Source organism: Neofelis nebulosa, chromosome 14 (assembly GCF_028018385.1).
Source record: "Neofelis nebulosa isolate mNeoNeb1 chromosome 14, mNeoNeb1.pri, whole genome shotgun sequence".
In the NCBI taxonomy this organism is placed as follows: domain Eukaryota; kingdom Metazoa; phylum Chordata; class Mammalia; order Carnivora; family Felidae; genus Neofelis; species Neofelis nebulosa.
Genome location: NC_080795.1, coordinates 50,676,157 through 50,699,720, shown reverse-complemented (window position 1 = coordinate 50,699,720; position 23,564 = coordinate 50,676,157). Strand labels below are relative to the sequence as shown.

The 23,564-nt window shown below is 36.5% G+C and overlaps 1 long non-coding RNA gene across 1 annotated transcript; it reads right to left on the bottom strand.

The window, feature by feature from the left end:
* Positions 1-352: 352 nt before the first annotated feature.
* Positions 353-23,243, bottom strand: LOC131494422 (uncharacterized). Its single transcript, XR_009253394.1, has 3 exons — positions 23,139-23,243; positions 10,179-10,249; positions 353-506 (listed from the first exon to the last, which is right to left on the bottom strand). It is a non-coding gene; the product is annotated as an uncharacterized LOC131494422 (long non-coding RNA).
* Positions 23,244-23,564: the final 321 nt, after the last annotated feature.

The following is a 23,564-nucleotide window of genomic DNA, read 5'->3' as shown; positions in this document are numbered from 1 at the left end:
TTAAGATTTTTTATTTTAATTCATTCATTGGCTTTTTAGTTATGCCTCTTCACATATTTTTAAGTTTAAGTAAACTTAAAAATAAAGTATACATACTTATCTATTCACAGTCTATTTGGAATTGATATTGTGCTAGCTCACATAAAATATATATAGGCATATGTACTAGAATCATACAGGTTCATTAACCCTCCAAATCCTTTATGTTATAATTATCACATATATTACATTAAAATACACTACAACACCTACAAGAAAATGCTATAATTTTTGCTTTAATCAGTACTATATACTTCAAAGAAACTAAATGGAAAATAATGGTTTTTGTCTGTATCCAGATACTTACCATTTTTTATTCCCTTCTTTCCATCCTGAACATACAAGCTTTCACTGGGTATCATTTTCTTCATACTGAACAAGTTCCTTTAGCACTTCTTGTAATGCAGATGGGCTAGTGACAAATTTTTGTAGTGTTATTTGCAAACATTCTTCTTTTCTTCTTCATTCTAAAAAAAATTGTGCCCACTGGATATAGAATTCTAGATTGATCATGTTTTTATTTTTTTATTTTTTTTAAATTTTTTTTTTAATGTTTACTTTTGAGACAGAGACAGAGCATGAACGGGGGAGGGTCAGAGAGAGGGGGAGACACAGAATTGGAAGCAGGCTCCAGGCTCTGAGCCATCAGCCCAGAGCCCGACGCGGGGCTCGAACTCACAGACTGCGAGATCATGACCTGAGCTGAAGTCGGACACTCAACCGACTGAGCCACCCAGGTGCCCCGATCATGTTTTTATGTTAAAAAATTTAAGATATTGTTCCAATGCTTTATGATCTTCATATTTTTCAATGAGAAGTCAGAAATCATTCAAATTGTTGTTCCCCTCTATGTAATGTGTTCTCTTGCTACTTTCAAGATTTTCTCTTTATTGTTGATTTTCAGAATGATTTTGTTAATTTTGGTACTGCTTTAGGTTCACTGAGCTTCCCGAGTCTATAAATGTATTGCTTTCATCAAATTTGGGGAGATTTTAGTCATTGTTTATTCAAATATTTTACCTGCTCTATTCTATTTCTCCCTGCATTATTGGACTCCAACTGCACATATAGTCAAACTTTTCATATCGTCCACAGACACCTTTTTCAATTTTTTTCAATCTTTTTTCTCTGTTTATTAGATGATTTCTATTGATACATCTTCAAGTTCAAAGGTTCATTCCTCTATTATCTCCATTATCCAGTTAGAACCATCTAGCTAATATTTTTCAGATATTGAACATTTCATCTAGAAGTCTTATTTGATTTCTTTATACATCTGCAAGATTTTCTCCATTGAAATATTTTAAGTTTTTTTTACCACAAGCATATTTTCTTTCACCTTATTAAAAGTAGTTGTAATAGTTGCTTTAAAGATATTGTTTACTAACTGAAACATCTGAGTCATTTCAGGGCTGAAGTCCATTGACTGTATTTTCTTTTGAAAAAAAAATGGGTTTTCATATGTTGAGTGACTTTAAGCTATAGTGTGGACATTGTGAATGACATTTTTTGGAGGCTGTAGATTCTGTTATAGTCTTCTAAACAATATTTATATTTCTGTTTCAGTAGGTAATATACTTAGTAAAACTGCAAACATAGACTTTATCAGAAATATCAGTCTCGATGCAGTTACTTTTTTCCCCTTGGTAGGGGGATTCCTGCTTGCAGTCTGTTCTGTTCTTATATAAGTCAGAGATCAGGCAGAGATTTGGGCAGCACTGTTCAAAATTTGAGTTTTCTTTCTTGCTCTTTCTTTTCCAATATTGTCCCCATTTACTTTTCAGCCACTCTGGTTGCCCTCAGCTCTGTGTCCTGGTTCATGAAACTATATGATTTCAGTGTTTTATCTGCCTTATGTGGAGCCATTGGCATCCTCTGTCAATTTGCCCTCAAGCTAAAGGATATAGCAACAAGAAACTCATCCTTTGCATTTTTTCTTGTTTTGAGTCTCCATTGTAGTCTATATGCTTTTCTTCTCTCTTCAAAGCCTTCAAGTAGTTCAGTGCAGTTGTTGAACAGAGTTTGTAGTCATTAGCTTTGGGAGGGACAGTGGTTAGAAACTTACTTAACCACATTGGAACAGAACTCCTATCATTTATGAATCCACTTTGTTATTATTATTATCCGTGTACTCAGGACAAGCATCATTCCTTTTTTAATGTTTCCAAATAACTAAGAGAAGTGTTTGCAATATAATACTGAATACATGTTTGTGAAATGAGTGAATGAAAGAGAGGTGCCTAAGACGGCCATAAGTAATAAGACAAATATATAGGGAAAAATATAAAAATGTATTGAAAGGTACAAAACAGTATTGCCAAAAATGGAAAAATGCAATCTAAAAATGCATTAGTTATTCATAAATGAATCTGCACATAAAATTACACTAAAAATCATAACTGGGTACCTTTTATGGACATTGATAAGCAGAGTCTACAAATTTATAAGGAGGAACAAAAAGCCATGAAAAGCTGAGACAACTTTGGAAAAGGAAAAGAACAAAGTGTACTTCATTGACAATTAAAAGACTTACATAAAACATATAATTAATTTAGCATGCTTTTGCACAAAAATAGAAAAATATTAAACATAAGATAAAGACAAGAAGCAGAGCCATACATATATGGGTATTTCATATGTGACAGGTGATATGTACAATCAGTAAATTCTTTAATAAATAGTGCTAAGAAAATTAGTTATCTGCACATAAAAATAATATTTCCTCACTTGCCAAATATAAATTCTAGAAAGACAAAAAACTAATTACTTATAAAAATAAAAACTTGAAATGACTAAAATAATAGTAGTTGATATCTGCAGAACTTTGTGGTTAAAATTTTCTTAAAGTAGAAAGCAAAGGCACAGATTTCAAAGAAAAGATAATAAATTTTAATTTTTTAAAATTCAGAAGAGTTGAACTTCAAAAAAAAATCCAAAGCCTTTTCAGTCCATAAAATGTAAAAGAAATTTTATTCTGACAATTCAACAAGCTATCAGGAATCAATAAAGGAAAGACAAAGAACCTAGTATACACTACTAGGTGGGAAAGTATATGGAAGGCAATTAACAAATGAAAACATGCATAATAAAAATTGAAAAATATGTTCAATATCACCAGGAATCAAGAAGATATACATTTTAAAGATGCAAAACACACTCTTCAGATTGGCAAAAATTAAATTCTGAGACTACCACGCATTGGAAAACATGTAGGGAAATGGAAACTCTCACACGCTATTAGTGGAAGTATAAATTAGTCACTATTAGATAGTAATATTCAATATCTAGTAAAGTTGAAGATATATGTATTTTAATCTTAGAAATTCTACTAGGACATAGAAAAACCCTAGCACTTATGCACAAAGAGACAAATATAGAAATGAGCATAAATATTTGCAATAGTAGAGATTTATAATAAACAAGTTCATAAACATGAGACTATAAATAAGATGCCATATATTTATACAAAGGCATATTATAAAGCAGTATAAACGAATGGAACAGAGATACATGTTTCACCATGGAAAAATGTGAAAACACCGTATCAAATTAAAAAGACAGATGGATAGATAGATATACATATCATGGTAGCATTTACATATGCATTTTAAGTTGAAAAAGTAGGGCGCCTGGGTGGCTCAGTCGGTTAAGCATCCAACTTTGACTCAGGTCATGATCTCACAGTTTGTGCATTCGAGCCCCTCACTGGGCTCTGTGCTGACAGGTAGGAGCCTGGAGCCTGCTTCTGATTCTGTGTCTCCTCTCTCTGCTCCTCCCCTGCTTGTGCTCTGTCTCTCTCTCAAAAACAAATAAACTTAAAGAAAATTGTTTAAATGGTGAAAAAGTAATATTATATATCTTTATAGCCCTATGCCATGTCATAAATATACATAAATGGCATGGGAATGATATGTAATAAATTAAAATGAGTAATTAACTGGGGGTTATTTCTTAGGTGGATGGCATCTATATGGATATTCATTATATTATAATCCATGTGTTTTGTAATTCATACATGACTGAAATATTTAATACAAAATGGGAATAATAATAATACTTTGGTAATAGTATTGTTTGGGAATTAAGTGAGGTAATACAAATAACTTTGGTAAAATAATAAAAAGTTGATGGGGCACTGATGATTTTTCTTTTTCTAAAATTTTTTCTTAGTGTTCATTTGTTCTTGAGAGAGAGACAGAGCATGAGACGGGGAGGGGCAGAGAGAGAGAGGAAGACACAGAATCCGAAGCAGGCTCCAGGCTCTGAGCTGTCAGCACAGAGCCTGACGTGAGGCTCAAAGCCATGAACTGCAAGATCATGACCTGAGCCAAAGTTGGACGCCTAACGACTAAGCCACCCAGGCACCCGATGATTTTTCTATAAAATCACAACAGCTAGAAGTAATGAAAAAATACATTATGACAATATCTAGCAATATCAATAATGGAAACATTAAAAATGTAATGGATGAGACCCATGCTAAAATTGATTCTATTAGAAGGATAGACAAACACCAATTCAAATAAATAAAAAGATAAACTGAGTCCCTAGATAAGAAGGTTCAAATTTGTAAAGATGTTACTCCTTTAAAAATCAATTTATATGTTAATCATATCATAAAAAATTTAAAGGTAAATTGCTAACAGGGAAGTATATTTTCAAACAATTGTGACATAGTGATAATACTTGAATAAGAACTCTTCCTCTTTTTGTTAATTTTGTGAGAGACAGGGAGAGAGAGAGAGAGAGAGAGAGAGCAGGGAAGGGGCAGAGAGAGGGAGAGAATCCCAAGCATGGCCTGAAACAGGGCTGGGACTCACAAATTGTGAGATCGGGACATGAGCCAATATCAAAAGTCAGATGCTTAACTAACTGAGCCACCCAGGTGCCCTGAGTAAGAACTCTTTTTAACCAATAAGAAAAAATAAGACCGCAGAATTTTAAAATAGCAAAAGAAATGAGCTAATTTACAGTGATGAAATATAGATAGCCAGTCAACACACAGAAAATGCTCAATTGTACTAGTAATCTGAATTACAATATTAAAAAAGCAGTAAGTTTCACTTTATTAAATTAGCAGACACTTTTTAAATAATCTAGTAATATTGATGTAGGCAAAATTTCCGTAATAGTGGCAAGAAAAAGTCAGGGGATTCTTCCAGAAATAAACAATTATAAACATGGGCAAAAATACTAAAAAAAACTACCATTTGAAAGTACCGGAAAACATCAAGTCGCAGGCAAAAACTTGAGAAATATTTATTCTAGAAAAAGTGCCACTGCAATGGGCAAGAACTCCAACTTTGTGGCTTTCTGATCTAGGGAAGCTCCGCTATTAACCCTAAGTGAGATGGTAAGAAACCACAACCTTAATAACTTGAAGTGGCGAATAACAGAGTTCAGATCCAATAGAAGACTTGGAAATTATATACTCCAAAATCCGAACATAAACTGCCCAAATCCCTGGCAGATTTCTAAATTAGTGTTTCAAGATTAAAAAATAAATAACAGTATACAATAATGATAGTATAATATAAAATAATGACATATTTGAAGAATACTTAACCTAAAATAATGCCATGTGGAAATTCTAAGATTCAAAATTATATGTATAGTGTGTGCTCATTTTAACAGGGAGAAAAAAAAGGAAACAGAGGAAAAGAGAAAGAAAAGAAGGATTTATATCTTTCTTTTGTTAGTTGTTTTCTTTGTTGTCTTCTTTGTTTCTTGCTCCAAGAGAGCATAGATTTTTTTTAAGTTTATTTATTTATTTTGAGATAGAGAGAAAGAGAAAGAGAGAAGGAGCAGGGGAAGGGCAGAAAGAGAGGGGTGAGAGAATCCCAAGCAGGCTCTGCACTGTCAGCAGAGTCCTACATAGGGGTTGAAATCGCAAAGTGTGAGATCATGACCTGAGCCAAAATCAAGACTCAGATGCTTAACCAACGGAGCCACCTAGGTGCCCCAAGGGCACAGATATTTTTAAGAGAATTCACTTCCAAATCTTCATTTCCTTTAATGTGTATTCTCTCATAACACAGGTCTGTCTAAAAATAAGTTGAGATATATTTTAGATTATTTTCCTACTACCACCTTCACTGTTAAAGAAGGTCTTCATGACTTTTTTTTTTTTTTTAGTGGATGATGGTAGGTATCAAACTGCTATTAAATTTAGATTCTATGATGTCCAATATACCATAGTTCTGTTTTAAAATGTCATTACTTGGGACTTGTCAGAAATTAAGTGTTTTCAAGCTACTTTCACATGATGAAAGATGCCTGCCTGATGTGAACCTAAAAATGCTCTCACCGTGTTTCAAATTTTATTTTAAAGTATGTGAACCAAAAACATGAAGCCCATTGCCTAAAGAATCCTGTCAAACAAAAACCTTTAGTGAGTAGTGTGGATTTTACTGAAGATCATATAGGGAAAACAACTCAGCAGACCATTTAAAAATGTTTTACTAGACATTTCTGTTCTCCCAGAACTTTTAGAGTACATGGCCCCTAGAGTTTTGAATTTGCTTTCTCCTGTTCTTTCCTACTTACAGATTTACAGGCTCTTTTCTTTGCTCTTAGATACTGCCCCAGTGTCTCTCTCTAGACTTCTGTATCTAAATTTACATCTGTGTTTCATGCTACAGAACACTAGTGCATCCTTTCCAGAAACTATCTTTGTTTACTTGAGCCTGATTTTGGGCTGTTCCTTTGTAAACATTCCAGGAGCCTTTGTAAACACATATATATGACCAGTAGAGAGTTCTCCAAAATTTTAATGTTTATGGGGAATTTTCATTTTCTTCTTTGTGTTTTTCTGTGTTTTTCCCCCAAATTTCCACAAGCACCTTGTTACTTTATAATAAAAAAAGAAGTTATGAGAAATTGAGACATAAAAACTAAAAGAAATGGAATAAAGATTTATGGGAGCTAAAAAATGATAAAGAAAGCTTCACACGTCAATGGCAAAGGGATGGATTATTTTTTAAATGCTACTGGGAAAATTTAGAAAACAAAAGTTTTTGATCCTCACTTCATATTACGTTTGATAAATTTCAAGTAAAGAATTCAATGTAACAAATAAAACAATATTTTTAAAAACCTAAAGGAAAATAAGGTTAATGTTTAACAGTGAGAGGACATTCTGGGTATAAAATGGTTGATGAAATCACAAGGAAATACACTATAGCAGAGATACTCAAAGTTTCAGCAGATCAATTGATTCCATAAAAATTATAAAATGCTGTTGGTAGTAATATAACTTAAATCACCAGATTCTATAGTTAGATGGCATTTATGGCGTATCTAAAAAGTTGCTGCACATAAGACAAATATATTGTTAACTTTAAATGCTTTCAAAGTTTGGAAGTTGAAGAAAACAATCAAACATATTATTTGGAAACCAAACACAGTTTAAAAACATATTTATTTTCTGTTTCCCAATTTTGAGGATGCCACATGTAAGAAAACTAAGTCTTAGAGTGGCCCGTTTTCATAGAGTGATGCAGTCCTCCAGGTAGGGCCCTTCTAATCCACGGCTCTCCGTCGTTAAGACCTTTGTTCAGCAAAATACACAATTGTCTGCCTAGTACTGTTCCAAAACCAATGGTCAGAGAGTGGGGAAATTGAGCCAAGAGGAGCCTGAGCAAAAAGGAACTAAACAAATTGTATCCTACAGTCCAACTTCAATCGGAGCCTCATTCCTTTTGCTTGTTAAATATATAGGGGTACCAAGTCAGATTCTGTTCGATGAGTTTGCTGTTACAAATGCACACAAGTTTGAGAAATGTGTACTTCTGTAAACATTCATATGCCAGTTATGACCATTTCTTTAAAAATTATGTTTAAATTCACTAAACCAGAAGTTATCTTCCTATCTTTGCAATTTGATGTGAATCAGGAAGTACAAAACAATAATTGTATTCCCAATTAGGTATTCAACAAATAAACAACAAAAATTTCTTATGCTTGCAGAGTTCCAGAAGGCCTTCCCAATAAAATCATTTAGGCTTTGTTGAATTTTGCCAATGAGAATGTAAATTCCGTAGAGATTATTTTTTCCAGTAGTAGTTTCTACTGCAACCTAACCTTGGCTTCTCACAGAGGAAATTGATGTATGCTGAGCATTTAAACAAATAAGTAAAAGATTTGTCTGTAGTAGGTTTCAATATTTCTCTTGTAAGTGATAAGCCTACCACTGTAGTATTCCATTTAAAAGTATAGGTTTTCCATGGGGCACCTGCGTGGCTCAGTCGGGTAAGTGTCCTACTTCGGCTTAGGTCATAATCTCACAGCTCGTGGGTCCGAGCCCCGCTTAGGGCTCTGCGCTGACAGCTCAAAGCCTGGAGCCTGCTTCGGATTCTGTGCCTCCTTCTTTCTCTGCCCCTCCCATGCTCACACTCTGTCTCTCAACAATAAATAAATGTAAAAACAAAACAAAACAAGCAAAAAAAAAAAAAAACCCCACCCCAAAACAACTAGTTTTCCAAAAGTCAAGGTTATTGATGGGAAGTGACTCTTTTTTTTGGGGGGGCGGGGGACAGAGGGAGAATTGACTATTTCAATATAATACATTTATATAATTTTTTAAATATTGTAACATATAGCACAAACAGAAATTAATCTAAGTAGTGTAAAATTGTTTCAGCAGAGAGTGTACCCGAATTTGTCATTTTGGGGCATAGAATCTTAACTCAGGGTAGTCACTGTTTAGGTGTATGTATTTAAATAACTCTGGATTCTTTACCTTGGACAAGAGGTATGTTAATATATGAGTGGCTAAAAGTGAGTATGAGGATGTATGAAGGTAAGATTCATATAGCCCTTACTACATGCCAAGTATTTTAGGCCATTCATAGGTAATCATTACAGCAGCATTAAGAGGAAGGTATCATTCTTATCTCCTGTTGAAAGATAAAGACACTAATTCAAGTGAAGGTCCCTAGCTTCTCAAGTTCACATAGTTATTTAAAAGTCAAGATTTAAAACCACTAGCCAAACTCTAGTTCAGTCCATTAAGTATTTTAATTTACTGTCTCAAATGAACATGGACATTTGAACAATAGGGATAGTTTGACTTTTATTTAGGAATTTATAAAGTACATAAAGACATTCTGATATCAAAATCCTGAACTTAGCCAAAGAAATCTTGAGCAAGAACAAAGCTGGAGACCTTACACTTCCTTACTTCAAAATATATTACAGGGGGCGCCTGGGTGGGTCAGTGGGTTGGGCGTCCGACTTTGGCTCAGATCATGATCTCTCGGTTTGTGAGTTCGAGCCCCGCCTCAGGCTCTGGGCTGACAGATCAGAGCCTGGAGCCTGCTTCAGATTCTGTGTCTTCCTCTCTCTCTGCCCCTCCCCTGCTAACGGTCTGTCCCTTTCTGTCTCTCAATAATAAATAAATGTTAAAAAAAAATAAAAAATAAACATATTAGAAAGCTTCAGCGATCAAAATAGTATGGTCCTGCCATAAGAACAGATACATAGATCAATGGAACAGAATCAAGAGACCGGAAATAAACCTCTGCATATGCTGTCAACTAATCTTCAATGAAGGCACCACGAATACAAAACAAGGAAAAGATAGTCTTCATGTGCTGGGAAAACTAGATATTCACATGCAAAAGAATGAAATTGGACCCCTCAATCACATCATACACAAAATTCAACTCAAATGGATTAGAAATTTAAATGTAAGATCTGAAACTATAAAACTTCCAGAAGAAAACATGGTGGAAAAATCCTGGGTATTGGTGTTGGCAATGATTTTTTGAATCTGACATCAAAAGCAAAAAAAGCAAAAATAAACAAGTGGGACTACATTAAACATAAAAGTTTCCACACAGCAAAAGGAGCCATCAGCCAAATGAAAAGACAACTGTTGGTTGGGAGAAAATATTTGCAAACCACCTATCTGTTAAGGAGCTAATATCCAAAATATATGAAGGAACTCCTCTAACTCAATAGCCAAAAAAACCCCTCATATTTGCTGTTCCTCAGTTTAAAAAAGTGAGCAAAAGATCTGAATAGACATTTCTGCAAAGTAGACATACAAACGGTCAACAGGTACTTGAGGAAGTACTCAACATCACCAATCATCAGTGAAACGCAAACCCAAATCACAATGGGATATTACCTCATACCTGTTAGGATGGCTGTTATTAAAATTAACTTGGAGGAAAGGATGATCACTGTTGATAGCCAAATTAATCACCTGGAACATCAAAAGGAGGATTAGTGTTAGAAGAAAAAAGTCAAAGGGGCACCTGGGTAGCTCAGTTGGTTAAGCCTCCAGCTTCGGCTCATGTCATGATCTCAGAGTTCGTAGGTTCGAGCCCCTTGTCGGGCTCTGTGCTGACAGCTCAGAGTATGGAGCCTGCTTCCAATTCTGTGTCTCCCTTTCTGCCCCTCCCCCACTCATGCTCTGCCTCTCTCTCTCAAAAATAAATAAATATTAAAAAAAAAAAAAGAAGAGAAAAGGTAAAAAGGGCCTACTGACTGTGTTATAGGCATATTACATGAAAAAAAGACACATATATATCCTGGAAAAAACTTTGAAATCCAAGAAAAAGGGAAAAATCTTGTAAACAACAAGTAATCCATAAATGAAAAGCATCACTTTTCATCTACAACATTTGAAGCTAGAAGACAGTAGAATAACATCTCCTAGTACTGGGAAGAACGACTGAACCCACCCATTACTTAGCTGTAAGAGTAAAAGAAAGTTCAGAGTCCCAAATATACTTTGAAGTATGCTTTCCAGGGAAAATAATGACAAAATATTAACAAACTAACCAAAACACACAAACAAACAAACAAGCAAAACACCAGAACCAAAACTGCATAACGAAAGCAACTGGGAAGAAATAGAGGTGATCAACAAAGAGCTATAAATACATAGTTAATCTAAGTGTCTGGGAATGGTCCACATGGATTAGTCGCTCTATACTGGAAGGGAATTTCTGATAATAACCTAGAGATGCGAGCATTACATTTCCTGAAATAAAATACTGATGTGAGGGTGAAGGCAGAGAGAGGAAAGGAGTCAAAAGATTCCAGTCTCACTTTGGGCGAGGATGGGGGTAGAGGAGGAAAAAGAGAATGAAAGTGAAATCTTACAGTAGTGTCACTTGAGAGCTTTGCTGAATTCCTTGCTACTTGCTGTCTGACACTGTTAATGACTGGACATTTCAGCTGTTTCTCAGAAAGCTACTGAAGAATCACTTCATAACCGATAGTGCATGGATCACAACACTAGAAACTACTATTAGACCATTTGCTTCACCATTTTCTCCATGTCTGGAAAGCACCTTGAAAACTTTAAGAAAATGAAGAGCTGTTTTATTCAGCAAATCATTAAGCAGTGACAAAGCCTTCTTATATTCAATGGGTTTTTCCTAAATGCTTTGTTTCTTTTGGCAGTTACCAACGTTGCTATTGGTGGTGGTGTTTAACTGCGTGACCTCCACGCCCTTAACAGCTTCTTTCCAGCTGTGGGAAGGGTGGGACCACAGCAGCCCAAGGAAAGTACCTGTTATCTTTCCGTGCTGGAGAGCGTCAGGGAGCACCAATTCTCACCATCCTTAGCCTTCCTGCTCTGATCTGTGTTCTTCGGGGTTCTAGCGCTTCTGCCCTGTGTATGTGTTTCTCTCTGCTAACTATTTTGGATCCTTGCCTCCGCTATAACTGTGTAGGCATGCACCGTCTCTGCAATAACTCTTGGCTCCTGACTCTTTCGCTTCGTCACTGTATCCCCTACATACCCTCAAGGCTGTGGCCCTGGCTCAGTGCCTCAGGCTCCCTTTTGCCCTGAAAGTGGGTTCAGACAAATCGTGACTATCACCAAATAGCATCAACAACTTTATCAAAGCTCTCTAGATCATCTCTTCCCCTGAGGGATTACTTTCTCAAGTGGAATCTTGAAAATGGCATGTTTCTTATTAGAGAAGTCCAGGGGGGGCACGAGGCCCAGGTCTCATCCTGTTAATCATCTGAAGACCTTCAGGAGAATATTCTCCAAACATAAACCCTGTGTGTCCTACCTTCACTTCTAGTTTATTTAACAATATTCTTTAAGTAGGACAATTTTTATTCTTACATAAATTTAAGTTAAAATAAGTTAAAAAATAAAAATATAGATGTGAAAGTAGGATGGGCCACAACTCCAGATGGAAGAGCGGCTCTTAGAGCTAAGGGAGGAAGATTGAAGACATCAAAATAGAACCTAGAGGGGCGCCTGGGTGGCGCAGTCGGTTAAGCGTCCGACTTCAGCCAGGTCACGATCTCGCGGTCCGTGAGTTCGAGCCCCGCGTCAGGCTCTGGGCTGATGGCTCGGAGCCTGGAGCCTGTTTCCGATTCTGTGTCTCCCTCTCTCTCTGCCCCTCCCCCGTTCATGCTCTGTCTCTCTCTGTCCCAAAAATAAATAAAAAATGTTGAAAAAAAAAAAATTAAAAAAAAAAAAAATAGAACCTAGAGAAGTGGTCTGGGGCTGGCCGTCCAGGTTCCAAGACCTCGAATACCAGAAAGGAAGATGGTGAGAGCAGGGAGATGCAGCTGGGCCTTCTTCTAATTATCCATTCAACATCTGGAGGAGACAGTTGGGAAGTGAACATTGCATAAAAGAGAAGAAGGAAGACAGGAAATTGGAGGCCAGGGAATCTGAGATCAACAGGCAGATAATGAAGGTGCAGGATCTGTAGACTCACAGAGACTCTCCACCACAAATACCGAGGAAAAGCTTCTGGAGACGCAGAGGAGGCCGAAGCCGTGTGAAAGCACATGCTGGGGGGGCGGGGGTGGGTTGATGAAACAGGACCCTGTGGTCTAAGATTCAGGCAGCGTAGTTGTTTGGGAAAGAAAGGGCTGAGCACAAAGAAGCAGTTGGAAACCAAGGTGAAAAACAGAGAATTGGAGAAAGGAAGTTAAGGCCGGACAACTGAAGTGACAATTGAGGGACAAGAAAGGGTCATGGAAGGGCTGCAGCGAGGTAAGCCAGGGACCTTAAAACATACAGGGAAGAGGGAGCAGACAGCAGAGGACAGTCAAATGAGGCACGTACAGGTTTGGGAGACCGTGAACTGGACTGTCTGTGAATGCTGAGGCTCCAGTCAGCACCCCACAAGTGAGGTTGGAGCAGCATCTTGGCACTAAGGAAAATATTTGTATGAATCCCCAGAGGTGTTTCTTCTCCTGTACCTTGGCAACCCCTGAACAAAATCTCCGGGTCAACATGGAGCTTTCATATGCATTCAGATGCACAACGTAGTTGGACTTATGGGGGAAAGGGTCAACCCTGATCACCATATTTATGTCGTCTTGTATTTTATCCAGTTGGCTGATAGGGAAGCACAAACTTTGTGAAAAGGAAGAAAGCTGCTCTTAGGAAGAGAAACCAGCACTGCATTTGGTTGAATGGTCCTCCTCCAGCGAAGGATTATATAATGCCACCAAGAGAGAATGATGGCAAATTACCAGATGGTCTAAAATATACTGTACTCAGAATTTTGTATTCCTTAGCCAGATGCAGCTACAGGGTATACAGAGGTGTTCATCTGTGCTTAAACCTCTCATAGCTAGGCTATCCTGAGAACTTTCTGGTCATTCACACATCTGGGAACTACAAATCTGATTCGAGAAAGCTTTTGCAAAAAATATGTATCATTACCACAGGTCCTTCCATGGGGGTGGGTTAGTGGTGAAGCAGTTTTCTCTCATCTTCTCTCGTTGGCTTTGTGATGCTAGGCTGATACTCTGCAAATTACATTTCTCCTTTGCCATCTGGCTCCCTGTTATGCTTGGCCAATTGTTGGGCACCAGGGAGAAGCAAAAAGACAGGAGAGGGAAGAAAGAACTTGCTCCTTTCTATTTGCTGGCTATTCCTGTGTCTGTCATTCACCACTGGCTCTTCCCTCCGATTCTAGAAACAGTTTGTTCCACTTTTAGGATTCTTCTGGCATTCTCAGAATAAAAATGAATCAGCCTCACTGATTCTAAAATGTGAGCACAAGCTGAATAGTGTCCATCCCTCAGAAGTCTAGGTCTCAGCTCTGGTTGGATCCCTGAGACACCTCCTGTAGGTTTCTAGGTTCTAAAAATCTCCCCCATCTCCCTTTGTTTAGAGTGGGCAAGCCTAGGGTTAGGGCTGCTTCCTAAGCTTACTGTATCTTGTCGCTCCAAGTTCCCGTTTTGAGTTGCCAGTCCTCTAATACCTAACCAATATTTGACCTTCAACAATTTAATCTCTAATTGATTCACCAATTTCTTATATTATCTGAATTAAAAAAACTAGTGAGATTCTTGTGATTGAATTCTGAGTAATTTAGAGAGGTAAAGGTCTTCTGCAGTGAATTATATGGAAACCTTCTTAAAATTCTCTTGTAAGTCTACCTCTTTCCAAATGATTCTTCTCCTTGTGGTTGTTAAGGATCAGTCCATTCACTGCCAGCCAACTATCCTGGCTCATGGTCTACTTTGGAGAGCTGTTACCCCACTCCCAACCCACCACACTCACATATGTATTTCAAAAACACAACTGTATGACTCTTTCCCTTGGGAAAGCCATATAAGAGGTATTGTCTATCTCTCCCTCTGAATGTTTATCCCCTCTTTCTCAAAAATCAGCCACCATGGAATTCTGTTGGAAAAGCAAAATTGTCACCTTGTTAAATCTTTTGCTCAGTTAAATCTTCCTGGTCTTTAATAAAGAGAAGTACAATGTATACTGTGTCACCAGAGGTCTTCCTGTTTGTGCTGCTATTTTTTCTTTTCCTTGAGCAAGCAGGATTCCTCTGAAGAGCTATTGTACTTAATCCAGTCCATTAACACCTCTTTCAGCAAAGTATGAGAGAACACATCAGTATTAGGATTGAATCTCTGTCCCATAAATTCTGTTTCCTGTGAGATGCTATCACTAAACAAGTCTCTTTTTTCCCCAGTCTTATTGATATATCTATATTTATATCTGTATACATACTATATATTATATATATAACTTTACAACCTATATTTTATATGTATTATTGATATCTATAATATAGATATAATTTTAGGACCTATATATAACATATATTATTGCTATCTATATCTATAATATATAATAAATAAATATAGAATATAGAATAAAATCAGTAACATTTTTTGTTATATATATTTGATATATATATATATATATATATATATATATATATAGTACAACATGATTATTTGATACACGTATATATTGTGAAGTGATTACCATAAAATGTTAGTTAACACCTATATTCCCTCACATAATTACTATTTTTTTGCATGTAGTGATAACATTTAGGTTCTATTCTCTTAACAACTTTAAAGTATATGATATGGTATTATTAATTAGATCCCCAGAACTTATTCATCTAGCCAGAGTTTATACCCTTTGACCAACATCTCTCCATTTCTCCCATCCCTCAGCCCCTGGCAACCACCACTCTATATTTCTATGAGTTCAGGTTTTTAGCTTCCACACATAGGTAAGAACATACAGTATTTATCTCTCTCTTTCTGACACATTTCACTTAGCATCATACTCTCAAGGTCCATAGTGTTGCAAAAGGCAAGATTTCCTTCTTTATGATTGAATAGTATTCTATATACATACAAATTGAATGATGCAATGTACACTGGGGTGCAGATATTTCAAGAATATGATTTTATTTCCTTTGGAAGTATACCCAGAAATGGAATTTCTGGATCATATGGTAGTTCTATTTTTATTTTTTTGAGTAACCTCCATACTGTTTGCACGATAGCTGCACCAATTTATATCCCCACCAACAGTGCACAAGAGTTCCCTTTACTCTACATCCTTGCCAGCACTTCTTATCTCCTCTCTTTTTGATAATAGCCATTCTAACAGGTGTGAAGTGAAATCTTATTGTGGTTTTAATTTGTATTTTTCTGACGATTAGTGATATTGAGCAATTTTTTATGTATCTGTGGCCTCTTGTATATCTTCTTTGGAAAAATGTCTTTCAGGTACTCTGATCATTTTTTAATTTTTTTTTTTTTTTTTTGCTATTTAACTGTTTGAGTTCCTTATATACTTTATTTGTTTATTTTTTAATGTTTATTCATTTTTGATGGAGAGAGAGCACAAGTGAGGGAGGGGCAGAGAGAGAGAGGGAGAGAGAGAGAGAGAATCTGAAGAAGGCTCCAGGCTCCGAGCTGTCAGCACAGAGCAGGGCTCGAACCCACGAACAGTAAGATCATGACCTGAGCTGAAGCCAGACACTTAACTGACTGAACCACCCAAGTGCCCTGAGTTCCTTATACACTTTAGATATTACCCCTTATAACATAGATGGTTTGCAGATATTTTCTCCCATTCTCTAGGTGGCTTTTTCATTTTACTAATTGTTTTTGTTCTCTGTGGGGTTGTGTGTGTGTGTGTGTGTGTGTGCAGAAATTTTTAGTTTGATAAAGTCCAGCTTATTTTTACTTCTGTTGTTTGTGCTTTTGGTGTTGAATCCATAAAAAAATTGTTGCTAGGACTAACGTTAGAGAGTTTTACTTTATGTTTTCTTTTAGTAGTTTTATAGTTCAGGTCTTACATTTAAGTATTTGATCAATTTTGAGTTGAATTTTGTATATGGTACAATGTAAGGGCCCAACTACATTTTTTTGCATATGATTGTTCAGTTTCCTCAACACCATTTTTGGAAGAGACTAACATTTCTCCACTGAGTTATTTTCGGCTTCCATTTCAAGTATTAGTTGGCCTTATATGTAAGGGTTTTATTTCTGGGCTCTTGATTCTGTTCCATTGGTCTGTGTTTCTGTTTCTATGTAGTACCATACGATTTAGATTACTATTGCTTTGTAGAATAGCTTGAAATTGGAATTGTGATACTTCTAGCTTTGTTCTTCCTTCAGAGGATTGCTTTGGTTATTCAGTTTTTTAAGGTTCCATTTTAACCTTAGAAATATTTTTTTCTATTTGTGTAAAAAAATGACATTGGAATCTTAATAGGGATTGTTTTACATCTATAAGACGGCTTTAGGTAGTATATACATATTAACATATTAATTTTCCAACTTGTGAACACAGGATATCTTTCTACTTATTTGTGTCTTCTTAAATTTTTTTCATCAATGTCATATAATTTTCAATGTAGAGCTGTTTCACCTCTTGGGTCAAATGTATTGTTTTTTAAAATTTTTTTAATGTTTATTTATTTTTGAGAGAGAGAGGGAGAGGGAGAGAGACAGAGGGAGAGAGAGAGACAGAGAGAGAGAGAGAGAGAAAGAAAGAAAGAAAGAAAAAGAAAGAAAGAAAGAAAGAAAGAAAGAAAGAAAGAAAGAAAGAAAGAAAGAAAGAAAGAAAGAAAGAAAGAAACCACAAGCAGGGGAGGGGCAGAGAGACAGGGAGACACAGAATCCGAAGCAGGCTCCAGGCTCTGAGCTGTCAGCACAGAGCCGGACACAGGGCTCAAACTCATGAACTGTGAGATCATGACCTGAGCCGAAGTCAGACACTTAACCAACTGAGCCACCCAGGCATCCCCAAATGTATTGTTTTTGATGCTACTGTAAATGAGATTGTTTTCGTTATTTTTCTCAGATAATCCATCATCATCATCATTATTATTATTATTATTATTATATAAAATTCTATTAACTGTTCTATGTTGAGTTTGTATCCTGCGACTCTACTGAATTTTTAAAATTAGATCTAACAGTATTTGAGTGGGATTTTAGTACTTTCTCTATATAAAAACATATTGCCTATACACAAAATCAGTTTTGCTTCTTTTTTTCTGAATTGGATACCTTTTATTTCTTTTTCATACTTGATTGTTCTAAGACTTCCAGTATTATGTCGAATTAGAAATGGCGAAGTAGGCACCATTGTCTTGTTCCTGATCTTAGTAGAGAAGCTGTCAACCTGTCACTGTTGAGTATGATATTAACGGTGAGCTTTACACAGTTGACCTTTAATATGTTGAGACACATCCCTTCTAGACCAACTTGGCTGAGAATTTTTATCATGAAAGGATATTGAATTTTGTCAAATGCTTGTTGTGCATTTATTGAGATTATAATATAATTTTTATCTTTTATTCTATTAATGTGGTATATCACATTTATTGATTTGCATATGTTGAACCATCCTTGCATCCAGGGATAAATCCCACATGATCATGGTGCATGATGCTTTTAATATTCTGTTGAATTCGGTTTGCTAATATACTGGTGACAGTTTTTACACCTATATTTACAAGGATACTGGTCTATTTTTTTTTCTTGTAGTGACTTTATCTGGCTTTAGAATCAGGGTGATGCTGGCTTTGTAAAATGAGTTTAGAAATGTTCCCTCCTCTTCATTTTTGGGGGCAGGGGCGGGAATAGTTTGAAAAGAATTGTATTATTATTCTTTAAATGTTTTGTATAATTCACCAGTGAAATTATCTGGTCTTGGATAATTATCTTATCTATCTTCCCTTTTTTTTTCTTGGGAAGTTTTTGATTGTTGATTCAATCTCCTTACTTGTTCAGATTTTCTATTTCTTTATGATTCAGTCTTGGCAGGTTATATGTTTCTAGGAATTTATCCATTTCTTCTATGTTTTCTAATTTGTTGGTGTGTAATTATTTGCAGTAGTCTCTTAGGATCCTTTATTTCTGTAGTATCAGTTAAAATGTTTCCTCTTTCATGTGTAATTTTATTTATTTGAGTATTTTTTCTTAGTTTAGCTAAAGGTTTGCCAATTTTATCTTTTCAAGAAGCTAGCTCTTCAGTAAAATACTTCCCAATTTTATTAACCAGCTGCTTCTTGATGTTTGAATACATGGTAAGACAGTCAATCCTATAGATATTAACCCATTGACTCACTATTGTTTGCTATAAAAATAAATTTCTTGATCAGAAGCAATGTTGAGTGGGACACCATGTCAATAGATAAGGCTACCTTACATGCCCACAAATGACGCTGATGGCAAAAATTTTGCTGGTAGGAAAGTTAACTCTATTTTAAGAGTAAACGTCTATTCTGTAATGAAGATGAATCTCTGCAACCTCTATGATAGACAGGGTTCAATGTAATTGATCTTCTGAGATTAGCCCACTAGTCTACCTAGAAAATGATATCTTATTGGAGATTTAATATTGGTCTGATTTGCGTAGGTTGGGTACTCATCTAATGTCACTGTTAGCACATCCCTGGTAAGGGGAAACCCACGTTATTTAGCAAAACAATAATTTACATCCTGTCACCATGGCATTTGGTTCATAAACCCATTTAGTTACCACTGCAGTGAATGGGGAGAATGACTGACTGACATGCATAGCGTGCTCCACACTGAGCTTTCACACGATTATCCTCTCACTTTGTGCCCGTTCCATGAGAGCCACCCACAAAACTTTCCTCATCTTTCCTTATTACTTCACAATTGGATGAAGCGTTAATGTGCAGATTATCATCAGAAGGTTATGATCCACTTTTGATAAGTATAGTATGTATATATGGGGGAGGTAAGGTTGAGAAACCTTTATTCTATTTTTCACTGAAAATCTATGCTGTGTTTGTTAATTTTTCGTCAGCTGGATATAAATGGTAAAAGGGCTGTTTTGATCAGTACCGATGGAAGAGCAGCTATGCATGTAACAAGAAAGTGCATCACTATCCAGGGGCGCCTGGGTGGCTCAGTCAGTTAAGCGGCCGACTTCAGCTCAGGTCATGATCTTACCGTCCGTGAGTTCAAGCCCCGCATCGGGCTCTGTGCTGACAGCTCGGAGCCTGGAGCCTGTTTCCGATTCTGTGTCTCCCTCTCTCTGACCCTCCCCCGTTCATGCTCTGTCTCTATCTGTCTCAAAAATAAATAAACGTTAAAAAAATTTTTTTTAAAAAGAAAGTGCATCACTATCTGAATAAAATATTTGGCACCTGAATACTAACTCAGGTATTGCTTTATCCAAATTAACAAACAACATATTCCATTGCCTTAATTCAAAATTAAAAACAATAGTGAAAATTGTGAATACAATCAAATGATGGTCACAGATTTCTTCTTGTCAATCCATTCTCCATGACATCAGCAGAAACACAGGGCACCACTATTCCATACGGAAAAAACTATCTATCAAGTACAAAGGGAAGTAAAGGATAAAACATAAATATTTCACCAAGATTCTACGCTGTTCTAGCAAAATCCATTTTCATTATTTCAAGTAGCTTTGGCAAGTGGAGTATGTCTTCAGTACAGTCAGTATTTTAAGAGCCTCGACCTATTATTACTTGATATTAGAAAATATCATGATTTCTAATGTTGAAGATATTCAAATTTTATTAGAAGACTAACTTGCTCTATCATTTAAAGTGAGCTTAAACACACATTTTACTAGTGTCACATGTGTAAGTGTAATAACAGTTTGATTCTGGAAAGAGAAGCAGCGCAGCTCACACAATCTCATTATCCCACAAAGAGTCAGTCTTAGGCATTTAGGTATTTGCTGACTAGCAATACCATGCCATGGGTTCCAAGAGATGGTCTTACTCTTGGAATGGTCTGCACATTTCAAGGCACAAGGGGGAGGAAACTATCTGGGCAGCTATGTGTAGGGAGATTGAGGTATTTGGGGCTGATCAAAGAAAAATATACGATCATTCAGTGATGGTAGCACACACAAACTTTGGTTGGGCAGCACTTTGACAGGATTGCATGTGGGGAAACTCCCTTGCAGCATGAGACTGTCCAGAGGCTATGGTAATGGGCCCACCATCCAGAAGTGGAAGAAGCGAAGGGAACTTCTGGGGGAGAAAGGACCAGAGAGGGGGCTTACATCACCAAATGCTGGCATATCGTGGAGGAACTAGATCACATATCCGTTGCTGGTGGGAATGCAAAATGGTGCTTGGGGAACTACGGTGAAGGGAACATTTTAAATGCCCAAGATCCGTGTTAGTGTAGAGTCTTGGCCATTCAATCTCTCAATTTTGAGATGAATAGAAACTGCCCCCTCTTCATCAAATAACCTCATTAATTCAGGTTTATTTGAGCACCAGGTAAAGGTTTCTAATAAAGTCATGCTTCTCCAGTTTCTCAATACCATGACCAAAAAAGAACATGCATCTATTCTTAACTTATTCCTCAACCAACACAGCAGAGGAGGTGTATCTCCTCTCTTCTAGAGGGAATCTTTCTAGCAATGCTAGAACCTGCCCCTTTCCTGTCTTCTTAGGAGATTTCCTCTATCAATTATGTTATATCTCTGGTATTTTTAATTTCTCCCTCTCTAATAGCTTTTCCCCTACAAACTATGTTTGCTGGAACCTCTCCCTAAATTTCTTCTCTTTTCTGCCAAGCCCTATAAGAGAATGATTTACTTTCACTGTCACACTTCTCTCATTTTAAATTAACTCCTTAACTCACCACAGTCTGTTTTCTGCCTCCCAACACTCTGCTGAAACTGTTGCCACCAAGGTCACCTATAATCTCTGAGTTGCTAAATGCAACTCTCCGTTCTTATCTTATTTAACATTTAACACTTACTTAACAGCAGAATTTGACCCATTGACCACAGTCTCTTTCTTCAGGCTCTCTTTCCTGGCATTTGTGATCCCTTTCCTCCTGGTTTTTCTCTGCCCTCTTGGTCCTTCCCTTCAAAGGCATCTGTCTCTCCTTTTTTCCCCCTTGAATATTGGTGTTTCCCAGAATTATTCATGATATGCTTCTTTTACTCGCCATATTCCACTTGCTTGTCTTGCTCACCCCATGGACTTTGGTTGTCACCTCTGCGGTGATGGTTCCCAAATCTATCTGTCTAGATCAGATGTTTCTTGAACCATAAACCCATACGCCATTTTGATGTTACTTAAGCATGTCAGACTAAAATCTCCAAAGTGAATTTATCAACCTCCAAACTGCTCTTCCTGTATTCCTCATTGTACCATTCATGCCACCTCTCCTTGCAAAGATCTTAAAAACGATACAGGACTCTTTTCTCTCTTACCATCAAATCCTGTTGAGACAAAACCCTTAATAGGTTTTAAACATTATATCTTCACTTCTAATAATACTCTTTTAAATTAAGCCATCTTCTCTTTCCCATAGCATAGTGCTGGGAACTTATTATTCTCATGACAATGAGCCTCTGTGGCAAGTTCCACAGCCAAACTCACAGCTAATTCTGGAAACAAGGGTGGCTCAGAAAAGCAACATTTCAGGGTCCTTCTTTGATTGGACACATTGACCAGCCAGATTGACCTCTGGTTGGCCTAAGCTAGTCTTCAAAGGAACCTCCTCTCAGCCTCTCAAATAAGAAGTGGAGGTGTGTATGGCGGGGGGTAGGTGGGTAGAGGGTGGGTAGGAGAGGAGGAAGGAAGGGTTCCTTTCTACCCTAAACATGACTCTTATTTTTACATAGCCCAGAGAAGGGAAACCTTAATTATGTTCCTTTGTATTCCTATTTCTTTTTTCTACTCCAAAATTGAAAATCTCCAAAATTGAAAAGGGTGGGATTTTCTTTTCTTATCCTTCTTTTCCCATTCATACACTAAGCTTTAATGGTGGCCAGCGATATCTCCTCTACTCTGGGAGAATTCTATGAGCATGGGTCATGCTGGCTTGGTTGTTAGACAAAGTGGGAAATAAACAATCTGGAAAATTGTCTTTCAAGATAATAACCTGTCTTACTGCTTAATTCTATTTTAACTTTCAAAAGCCGGATACACCTCTCTATCCCTATTTTCTTTACATACACACCAAGGAGACGGATGCCTTAGGCCAAGAAAGTGAAGGTCATGTACCAAGCAAGGAAAAAAAAAAAAAAAAGAAAGTCACATTAAAAATTTAAAGTTATTATCCTTGTTAGAAAGGATTTAAACATATAGCATATAGTTTCATATTCCCACTTTTAAGACTGAAATTTTCCATACTATACTTAACTCTAAAAACAGTCTCCTATTTCATGCCCATTATTCAAAATCATCTCCTCTCTCAAATCCCTCCTTAAAACTTCTCTGAAACCTTTTATAAGAAGGGAGCCTGAAGGTCTTTTCTTAAAGACAAGAAAGCAGGTTGAATTTAAATAAAAGACAGAATAAGATAGACCAAGCACATGGGAAGAAAAAAATTAATAAGCTCACCTCTTTCAAGTAGCTTTTCCATTGAGTTTTTACATTTTAACTCCTTGTTTTATTTTTATCTCTAGTGTAGAAATATTCTTCATGGATTGTAATGCTTTTCATTCTGAAATACATCAAATTCATTTCAACCTCTACTAATAATAGTAGTAAATTTAAAATAAAATACCAGTAAATGTCACATTGAATTTGCTTCTTACTCAAATAGAGATAATAATGCCTTTTCCCAGACCTTCTCAAGGAATCTATGAGGATAAAATGGATAAAGTTTTAGGATGATTTAAGCTTATTAGGGAAACAATATGAAGTATAATAATTCCCATCTTTTCAGAGTTCACACTTCCTTGAAGTAGTTTCTAATTCACCATAGTTGTAGGCTTTTTGGGTTTCTCCTGTTTTCAGAGATATTTTATATCTGTATGCAAAACG